Source organism: Asterias amurensis, chromosome 4 (genome assembly GCF_032118995.1).
Source record: "Asterias amurensis chromosome 4, ASM3211899v1".
In the NCBI taxonomy this organism is placed as follows: Eukaryota; Metazoa; Echinodermata; class Asteroidea; order Forcipulatida; family Asteriidae; genus Asterias; species Asterias amurensis.
In genome coordinates, this window is record NC_092651.1 from 18,507,804 (window position 1) to 18,519,127 (window position 11,324).

General features: G+C 36.7%; 1 long non-coding RNA gene and 1 other non-coding gene across 2 annotated transcripts; both read left to right on the forward strand.

Annotated features, from left to right (window-relative positions):
• The first annotated feature begins 2,198 nt into the window (after positions 1-2,198).
• On the forward strand, positions 2,199-7,285 carry LOC139936546 (uncharacterized). The gene is made up of 4 exons (XR_011785970.1): positions 2,199-2,370; positions 4,128-4,324; positions 4,703-4,853; positions 5,910-7,285. It is a non-coding gene; the product is annotated as an uncharacterized lncRNA (long non-coding RNA).
• LOC139936775 (small nucleolar RNA SNORA53) lies at positions 5,223-5,407 on the forward strand. The gene has a single exon (XR_011786029.1). It is a non-coding gene; the product is annotated as a small nucleolar RNA SNORA53 (small nucleolar RNA).
• Positions 7,286-11,324: the final 4,039 nt, after the last annotated feature.

The following is an 11,324-nucleotide window of genomic DNA, read 5'->3' on the forward strand; positions in this document are numbered from 1 at the left end:
ATGGGACTTGTGCAGTAGAAGGAGTTATGGTGCATTGTACGTGTACCTGAATTCCTCTGAGTGCATAAAAAGACAAAAAGTTAAAAACATCTGAGAAACACAAAAGCAGAATCTAGCCGATTGAGTAGGAATGATATTAAACAAAGCAGTCACTTTTGTGGATATGTAAATAGATGTTGGACTCATCAAACTATTTGGAACATTTCAGCAAGACTAAATGGGACTTGTGCAGTAGAAGGAGTTATGGTGCATTGTACGTGTACCTGAATTCCTCCGGGTGCATAAAAAGACAAAAAGTTAAAAACATCTGAGAAACACAAAAGCAGAATCTAGCCGATTGAGTAGGAATGATATTAAACAAAGCAGTCACTTTCGTGGATATGTAAATAGATGTTGAACTCATCAAACTATTTGGAACATTTCAGCAAGACTAAATGGGACTTGTGCAGTAGAAGGAGTTATGGTACATTATATGTGTACCTGAATTCCTACGAGTGCAATGGACACTAAGTTGGAAACATCTGAAAAACACAAAAGCTGCCATCTAGAAATTGAATAGCAGGGAAAGAGATAAAAAATGCATCTACTTTCGTGAACATGTAAATGGACATTTAACTTATCAAACATTTCACAGCAAGACTTGTGCTGTAGAAGGAGTTATAGTGCATTGTGCGTGTACCTGAATTCCTTTGACTGCACATAAAGACACAAAGTTGGAAACTTGAGAAGAAATATTTAAGTTCATCTGAGAAACACAAATTTATCCATCAGGAGATTGAATGGCAAGAAGAGGAACAATCAAATGCAGGCATCTTTCCAGATGTCTAAATGCACATTTAACATAATCAAGCGGCTTGGAGCATTTCACTTCCAGCCTTAAAGGAATACGTTGCCTAGGATTGGTCGAGTTGGTCTTGAAATGCGTTTGTAACCATTTGTTATAAAATGCATGTGAGTAGAAAGATGTTGTTAAAGAAGAATACAATGATCCACACAAACATGCCTTGAAATCGCAGTTTCCCTTTACCTCGTCGACTAACGTGGTCAGCCATTTATGGGAGTCAAATTTTAGACTCCCATAAATGGCCAATCGTGTTAGTTTGTACAGTAAAAGGAAAACCACGCAATTTTAAGGAAAACTTGTGTGGGTCATTGTATTCTACTTTTAAAACATCTTTCCAACCATATGCATTATATAAAAAACGGTTACAAACGCTTTTGATTTGACCAACTCGTCCGATCCAAGGCAACGTGTTCCTTTAAGCTGCATGTCCCAACGTTATATGACATTGATAAGAACATATTTTGAGGAATGGTTTTGAAGTTTTTATAATTGTTGAATGATACCAGTGTGCACACAATCCAATAATCAGAAGTATTCCCTTGCAGCCCTGTTCCCTTGCCAAATGTTACAGTTCATTTCGATGGCTATTGAACATTCCATTTGTAATTAAAAGTTGTCAGTAATGTTTAAAACTCAGTAATGTCTACTATTATCTATATGAGGCTTCAGAGTGGTACAGTAAATCAGCGTTTTTAATATCTCTACTGCAAGTACCCGGATGACAGTCAATATTGTTTTCGTATTGCTCTGTCTTCTGGGAACCTTGACTGTTTAGTGAAACAATATTGTTGGATTATTGTGCGCAGCACGTACACGTGTGTCATTTCCATTGTTCGACTTCAGCGATGATGGCGGCCAATGTGACATGATTGGAACATTTACTGAGATAAGTCAAATTTTATAATTTCGCTAGTCAGCCTGATATTGATAATAATAATAATATTATATGGCTTAGTTTTCGTGTGATACAAGAATAAATTGCTTGAGCTATGACAATATTGGACTCGTCTTGGGCTCGTCCAATATTGTCATAGCTCAAGCAATATATTCTTGTATCAAGCTCAAATCAATCCACTATTATATGAATACTCACATCCATTTTGTGTTTATACCAAAGGTGGCAGTCCACCCGCTTTAGTCCTTTGCCGTAGCAGCCAGGGACTGGACAGTCCGCCAACTTTCTCTCGTAAATCTTCTTCTTGCTTCTTTTGGGTTTGGTTATTGGCTCTCTTTAAATACAAAATTTATTAAGTTTACTGTTAATTATTACTGGTAGGTTATTTGAACTGGATACAATCAAACAAGGCTCGGTCTTTGTCTGTGTATTTGGAAACAATTAAATATGTGGAATGCTTCTACTTGGTATGTACCATACACTCTAACCTCTAACCTCCATATTCCCTCTTGTGATTTTTAGAGGATGTACATGTACACTGATGATGAGGGTGGTCTCTAGATGATTGGCTGTGAGATGACTATTTGCTTTTGGTTGTCCATTCCAGTCACATTGTTATTATTGTGTACATGTAGGTACAATTAATAAGTGTTGTGTTGTGCGGTTTAATTAAAGGTTTGTGTCCTCTTCTGTCATCATCCAAAATAAAAGATCGTAGAGGCTGTTAAAATGATGAGAATCGATATACTTCTGTCTGTACTTTGCTTGGAAGTAGAGTGATACCATGAAGTTACTTACTTTTGTCTGACCCTCCCCAGCTCATACATCCTTTTCTTGGCATCAAGTATCGTGTGCACCTTCTTGAGGTGTTGGGCGAGATGAAGGAATTTTGTTCCCTTAAATGAAAATATGCTTAATTTCGACCTCTGCTGAAGTTTTACCAATTGCCATGTGATTTTCATATCTTCATATCTAGGCTTATAGTGTTTGTACTCGAGTACATATAAAAGATGCTCGAAATCAGCCCCATGCACACATCACACACACAAGATTGCAGGATTTTAAAAACCATTTTGTTGCATTTTCCAATTATTTAAATAAGCACCAATTGTCTGTACTTTGCTTGGAAGTAGAGTAATACCATGAAGTTACTTACTTTTGTCTCACCCTCCCCAGCTCATACATCCTTTTCTTGGCATCAAGTATCTTGTGCACCTTCTTGAGGTGTTGGGCGAGGTGGAGGAATTTTGTTCCCTTAAATGAAAATATGCTTAATTTCGACCTCTCACAGATTTTTTTAATTTTGGCCCAAAAACCCAAACTTACAAAATGCTCAATAAATCTCAAACTTTTGCTCGTTTACCTATCCCACTCTGACAAAATGTGCTCAGTAGTCCTTTCTGTGTCATTTGAAACCATAAAATCACCAAAAATTTGTTGACCCGAAATCTGAAAATTTTGTGATGCCGGCATCACAGATTTTTTATAATTTTCGCCCAAAAGCCCAAACATACAAAATGTTCAATAAATCTCAAACTTTTGCTCGATTAGCTATCCCACACTGATAAAATGTGTTCAGTAGTCCTTTCTGTATCAATTGAAACCATAAAATCACCCAAAATTTGTTGACCTGAAATCTGAAAATTTTGTGATGCCGGCATCACAGATTTTTTTAATTTTGGCCAAAAAACCCAAACATACAAAATGCTCAATAAATCTCAAACTTTTGCTTGATTACCCATCCCTCACTGATAAAATATGTTCAGTAGTTCTTTCTGTATCATTTGAAACCATAAAATCACCCAAAATTTGTTGACCCGAAATCTGAAAATTTTGTGATGCCGGCATCAAAGATTTTTATAATTTTGGCCCGAAAACCCAAACTTACAAAATTCTCAATAAATCTCAAACTTTTGCTCGTTCACCTATCCCACACTGACAAAATGTGTTCAGTAGTCCTTTCTGTATCATTTGAAACCATAAAATCACTGAAAATTTGTTGACCCGAAATCTGAAAATTTTGTGATGCTGGCATCACAGATTTTTTAAATTTTAGCCCAAAAACCCAAACTTCCAAAATGCTCAATAAATCTCAAACTTTTGCTCGATTACCCATCCCACACTGATTTAATGTGTTCAGTAGTACTTTCTGTATCATTTGAAACCATAAAATCACCCAAAATTTGTTGACCCGAAATCTGAAAATTTTGTGATGCCGGCATCACAGATTTTTTATAATTTTGGCCCAAAAACCCAAACTTACAAAATGCTCAATAAATCTCAAACTTTTGCTGGTTTACCTATCCCACACTGACAAGATGTGTTAAGTGTGTTATCAAAATGATTAAAGGTAAACTAGATTTAACTTTTTGTTTCTTCTCATGACAGACGCTTTACATCAACTTATTGGGTGAGGAACATACTTGTCTATGGAACATCGTTGTACCTAACAGCCTCCGCAAGAGCAGAGTTCTTTGCTGACATTGCACTGTCACCGATGGAAGCAGTCAAGGTGCGCATTCAAACAATGCCAGGATTCACAAATACATTAAGGGAGGTTAAACCAAAGCTTTGGGCCATGGAAGGTATTAGAGGATAGCTCATTTAGAATTTTATAATAGTTTTTTTTATATTGGACAAAGGCCAAATCTCATCAAGCTTTTTAGCAGAAAATTGTTGAACCAGTTTCTTTGCTAAGCAATAGTTATGGGTTGAACCAGTGGCACCACCAGAACATCATGGAATGTTGGCTGGTAACGTGTATTTGCTTAGCCTTCTTTTCTTGTGCTTAGCAGGTTTCTGTGCTTCATGAAATTGGCAATGGCCATACCATTCCAGACCCATAGGCAAGAAAACTTGATTTGTTTTGTTTAGTTCTGTAACAGTTTACTGTTTGGTGTGTATGATTTGTTTCAAAACTTCGATGCGAGTTTAAAGAATATTTCTAAACCTTTCTCCCATAGATTCTATTAAGGCAAATCCCATACACAATGATGAAGTTTGCTTGCTTTGAGAGACATGTAGAGTTCTTGTACAAAAATGTAGTCCCAAAGCCACGCTCCGACTGCTCCAAATCAGAACAGCTTGTGGTCACCTTCTTAGTCGGTTACATTGGTAAGTGATTTTTTTTTCTTTTTTCGATATCCTGAAATTTTCATTAACACTTGTTGTACTAGCTGTCAACTCTTAACTTATATAAAATTGTGCAGAGAATAGTCCTAATGCACACAGGGTTGGACAAATCAACCACAAGTTTGAGTTGCCTGCATGTTTTTATTTTCATTAGCTATTTGCTGTGTATTGCACAGAGTCCGCAATCCTGTACCAGACTTTGTTCTTACTCGCCTCGTGAACATGTATCGTGCTAGAGTCTAAGGAGGGGAGGGAAGGGTGGTGCAAGATGCATTTTACTCTTAGTATTAGGTACTTTCTACAAAGTATGACAGGGTTGTGGACCTTGGTTTTTATTGCATGAATGTACCTCACACACTTCCTTAGATCCGCTCTTGGGATGGTATTACAGTTTAGTTATCATGTAATGGGTGACTTTCTGTAGAGCCATTCAGCAACACTATTAATGTTGTGTTCCATGGGAGTGCTTGAGTCATTGGTGTGTAAGAGTAGAATACCTCCGCTATGAGCAAAATAGTACATATTGTGATGACCTCTTTATGGCTCGACGTTCACCACCCATCTGCATCAACATGTTCTTTGTTGATGTTAGATTCAAGTGAAGGTGTCAAGGCATTTGGTCAACTTTGTACGCATGGTGTCATGCTTGTGATGGGGACATTAGTTTTTTTCAATTTGTGTTTTTACATTGACATTTAGTGGGAGGGAGTATTTATTCTGTCAGTTTGTTTCATGGTTTAATAAATAAAATATAGCAAGGGGTTTCATAAGCCATTTTGAGATATGGTGGACACACTACTATAAGCACTGTATGGTTTGTGTAAATCTGTCTGTATACACCCAAACCAGACAGTGCACTCCTATAGTGGCCACCATATCTCAAAAAGGTTTATTGCGGCACTGGGCCTTTTACTATTCATTCATTTGAAAATCCTGACATGTATTGTCTCGGTTAGTATCCAGACTTGTATTAATAATCCAGATGTTCATAATTCAATTCATCCAGTCTCTGCTTGATCTCTTTTCTTGTCCTTATAGGTTTGTGGAAGGGTTTGGTTGGTACCCTTACTGCTGTACAATGGTTCATCTATGACTCGGTTATAATAAAGTGTACTTCCGTCTGCCCCGCCCACCACCACCAGAGATGCCAGAGAGCCTCAAGCAGAAGTTGGCTGCCAAATAGGTCAATTTAGAAATCCACATAAACCCAGTTAGATAATAATAAATCAAATTTATTACACATATATTTAACTAGGAAAAAAAAACAAAGACAACAATTACCATCGTTGTTGATATTTTGTTTTGGTTTGTGGGTTTTTAAAACTGAACTTCTCATGAACACATCATTTAAAATAAAAATTTAAGACTTGAAGACTAGTTATTTAAAAACAATATTTTGGTTTTCAGTTTATCTCACCCATGATGAAAACAAATTGACAATTGTGATCAATAAAGACACCTTTTCCATTCTCTGTTAATTCAGACACACATTTGAAAAATGATTTGACATTGACCGTATAGACTGGACCCTAAGTTCCACAGGAATATTTTTTCATAGTGATCCTTTGAGTGAGAAAACAAAACCCAAATCCTTCCTTTATTTTTGTCAACTAAGTTGCCGTGCTGTCTTTATGAGATACTGTCAAGAGGGAAGGTGTGTTCTTCTGAACCTTTGAAATTATTTATTGATGTTATAACAGCTCAACATACCTTTTGTGTTGAATTCATTCTAACAACATTTTAAAGGTATGATTTTGAAACATTGGAAACACAGGTTGGGCACTCAGAAACCTTTTGCTCCACTAAACCAGAAACATCATATGTGCTTAAGGGTTAGGAGAAGTAGACAATGAAGTTACCAGAAAGGTCGATTAATGTCAATGATGAAAGCAAACAAATTTCTGCATGAGTGTTTTTCTTTCTTTCATTATTCTCTTTTAAATGTTCACAGGTTTTTTTATTTTATGCATATCTCTCTTGGGATACACTAAGTGAGAATACTGATCTTTGACAATAACCAAAGGTGTCCAACTAACTTTAATTATTAGCTCTTATGTAGAAATCAAAACTTGGAGTTGAACAATAAACAGATTTTCATTATCAATTTGCAGTCAGAGGGTGATCCATTAGTCACAATATAAATAACATGAACATGAATTTAGTATAGCAGTGATGACAATTGGAAAATGTCTGTGAAATGAATGGATGTACAAAATAGTATTTTTTAAGAATGTTAATAGCAGTGTTGTCATTGATTGAGATTTTAATGTAATATTTATGATAGACATTAAATTGCACAATATGACTGTGTGAAGGTTCTAGCCATTCATTCAACATATATTTCATAAGAAGTGTGAATCAATGAACTGACATTATCATGTGTTTTGCAGCAGAGCAAAATAATAAACGAAACTTATGACATCGGTTATCAAAATAAGGTGTTTCTTGTCGGATTTGAGTTTGTATTAACATGGTTTTACTCCCAATGACCCTGTCCTGGCCTGTTGTAATTCAGTGCCTAAACGCACTGGACGCTTGTAATTACTAAGTTAAAAATTAATTGTCAATATAAAACTTACTTGGCTGTTGATAGTATAAATCATTGTGAGAGACGGCTCTTTCTAAAGTAACAAGGTTTTTGAGAGCGGCAATTTCTCACTAGTATACTAAAAGAGGAATAATTAAGCAACAAAAGTTTCCCCATAACTGCCATATGTGAGGGAAGGCAATAAAAACTAATCTTAACAGCGATACGGAACTTTTCGTGTGCTCTCGGAACATTCCGGCACAGTTCGCGATGATCCCCCTCGCAACATTTTCATGTTTAAAAGATGCAAGCACTGCTTCAGACCTCAGCAGCAGGTTTGGGGAGTTGTGACATAAGAGTGGACTAAACACTGGGACCTGGTTGTTTATATTTTCATGTTTAAAAGATGCAATCACTGCTTCAGACCTCTTTATCAGATACATTTGTAGCAGCAGGTTTGGGGAGTTGTGACATAAGAGTGGACTAACCACTGGGACCTGGTTTATATTTTCAAATTTAAAAGATGCAATCACTGCTTCAGACCTCTTTATCAGATACATTTGTAGCAGCAGGTTTGGGGAGTTGTGACATAAGAGTGGACTAACCACTGGGACCTGGTTTATATTTTCATGTTTAAAAGATGCAATCACTGCTTCAGACCTCTTTATCAGGTACATTTGTAGCAGCAGGTTTGGGGAGTTGTTACATAATAGTGGACTAACCACTAGGACCTGGTTGTAACGCTTGGGTATTCTCCGATGGGCCGAACCGCTGTGGAGTTTAGTAATAAGTGCCTTCCATATGTGAGGGTGTGTTAATACGAAGTTTCCACTTTATATGGGAACTTAGGCCTACACAAAGTCGGCGCAGTGCTTTTTACAGTATTAAAGAATGTGTAAAAGTTTAAGTGCAAAAGATGTAAATGTAGTGAATGCAACTAAGCTGTATGTGTGTGTCTATCCTTACGTTGAGCATGTAGGTCCTAATTACAATGGATCCCACAAAAGGCAATCTCAATAGGAACAATAAATGATCTCAAGGAAATTTTAAAGCCATTGGACCCTTTCGGTAAACAGTTTTGTCCAAGGCCCACACTTTGTGTTTCACAACTTCTATATCAAATAACAAACCTGTGAAAATTTGGGCTTAATCGGTCATCGGAGTCGGGAGAAAATAACAGGAAAACCCACCCTTGTATCCGCGCCTTTCGCCGTGTCATGACATGTGTTTAAAATAAATCTGTAACGAGAATTGATGTTGTTTTACTGTTTTCTCGAAAAGTAAAGCATTTCATGGAATAACATTTCAAGAGAAGTATTTCACCACTACCTTCTGTAACCCTGTCAGTTATTTGTAAATCTGTGAACTTTTTTTTTTCCTGTACCGAAAGGGTTCAATGGCTTTAAGGGAACAATAGGTGAACAATAGACAGGACCCTTAATATATTTGGAATCAATTTCATAAAGCCGTGTAGCAGAAAGTGCTGCTGAAGGCTTGGTCACAAAAGACTAGATTTCACCCCCTCCCAAAAAAAGTTAAGCCCCTCCCCGACCGATAACTTGATTGGCACACACCTGGCAAGTGAGGGCGCTCGCGTGGTGAAAATAAAGTCAATTAAAGTTTGCTAATTTCTCAAGGTGAATCTGTTATTTTATTCGAACGAATACTGGAATTTAAGCCGTAACCTAAACATTTTTATTAGGTAATATTAACATTGTATAGCTATAAATGATTGGAAAGCAAACAAACAAAGGATAATGAATTACGAAATTGTTTGAAAATGAGCCGCAAATACCGAGGCTAAGTGCGAGTTACACGTTTTGCATTAGGTCATTAAATTTACTGTTGAAATACAAAACCATAAATTTAACAATTTTTTTAAAAATTTCGGTTCACTTTTTTGAATAACTCGCCCCAAAGATTAGTTCCCCATTGAAACGCACTACGACAGCGGTAATTTTGATGTACAGAAAACAAACATCCCTCACTAATTTGTAGAGTTGTTTGCGTACATATCTAAACAAATAAAGACATCAGGCACTTGGTAATTTTCAAAGACTAGTCTTGACAGTTGGTGTATCTCAACAAATGCATAAAATAGCAAACCTGTGAAAATTCGAGCTCAATCTGTCGTCGAAGTTGCAAGATGTTAATGAAAGAAAAACACCCTTGTCGCACCATGGTCACACGAAGTTGTGTGCTATCAGATGCTTGATTTCGAGACCTCAAATTCTAAATCTGGGGTCTCAAAATCAAATTCGTGGAAAATTACTTCTTTCTCGAAAACGACGTCACTTGGGAGCTGTTGCTCACAATGTTTTATCACATCAACCTCTCCCCGTTACTCGTAATCAAGAAAGGTTTATTGATAGTAATTATATTTTGAGTAACTACCATAAGTGCCACTCCCTTTAAATAACCAAATGAATAAAAGCGTAATAAAAAACATGGACTGTGCAACTTAGGGGATGTTCGCTTTTTTTCAGGGACCATTCAACTTCTAGTCTCAGCTCCCTGGAAAATAAAAAGTAAAAACCATTGAGTTTCATTTTGAAGTTGCCGTAAACCACTGATATTAACTTTGGCACGGTAAGGCCATCCTATACTACTTCAACTAATTCGGACATGGGCATACAATTTCAATCCGGGGTCCACCCAAAAACACAAAAGCCATTTACTATTGATATGCAGATTCGGTCTTGGAAACCAATCAGCAACCGGGCGCTGTGTACAGATTAGAAATCAGTGACAAAATGGCCGGGGTCCTTCAAGATTGAACGTATGCCCTGCGATGACCGTCTCCATTTGACTGCCACTTTTTAAGGGTTTGGCTTTAGATATTTTAAATACCCATGTCAGGGAATTAGTAGCTGAAAACACTTTTTACTGAATGTTGTAAAATACAGCAGATCGAGAAACTTCATGAGGACATTCAAGGCAAGTCCGGAACTCTCGCACGGGAGCTCCGGACTTGCCGTGTAAGTTGCATGCAGTAACCACGGCGTTAAGGTAAACAATGGAGTCAGCCCGGACAAAAATGTTTACTTTTTGCGACTTCGACACTTTTAAGAGTTCAAAGAGTCTTGTTCATACATTCTTTTGATCTTTCTGAACATTCAAGGATGTCATTTTACTTCTTAAGGGGTGGCAGTCAGAAATGGTTAGGACCTGGGCCCGTTGACAGTCTTATTGACAGTGACACACATTATGATTAATGACAGTTGCCATGGCTGCCGTTGCCGTTTTATCAAGACTGCAGTTTACAGCAGAATGAGGATATGACACCATTCTCCATTGTCTCACATCATAATGTATCCTTTATGAAAATTAATTTTAACATACCTGCTTACTATTGATGAAGTTTTTGAAGATGTATAACTAAACTGTTCTTTTTGTAATCTAAAACAATTATGTACCAAAAGTTTTGGATTTCATTCCTACCCAAGTAATATCATGTGGGTTTTATCACCGTGATGTTGATTATTGTGATATTCTTTTAGCCGCAGAATGTAACCATTTCATTTGTTTGTTGATGTATTATCTGTTATGGTCTCTACGATATAAATTATTTAAAACATGTTTTCTCAACACACATACAACCAAGAAACATGAACTAGTACAGTGTTGATGCTTTAAAGGGCCTCTACTTGAACCTTTTTCATAACAAGGAATGCATGTTGCCATCTAGAGTAGAAAATACACCACCCAGTTACTCTATTTCTTCCCTGGCAAAAAATTATTAATTCAGTTTATCATCAACAAATCAGTTTTTAAAAATGTCCCAAATTAAGCTACAACCCAAATTATAAATAGCTACAGTTGTTTGGAGAACTGGAACAATGGAATAAATTTCCTTATGCAACAGTAGTGCACAATACAATTAAATGAAATACTGTTCACAAAAACTAATAGAAGAAAAATAAGCC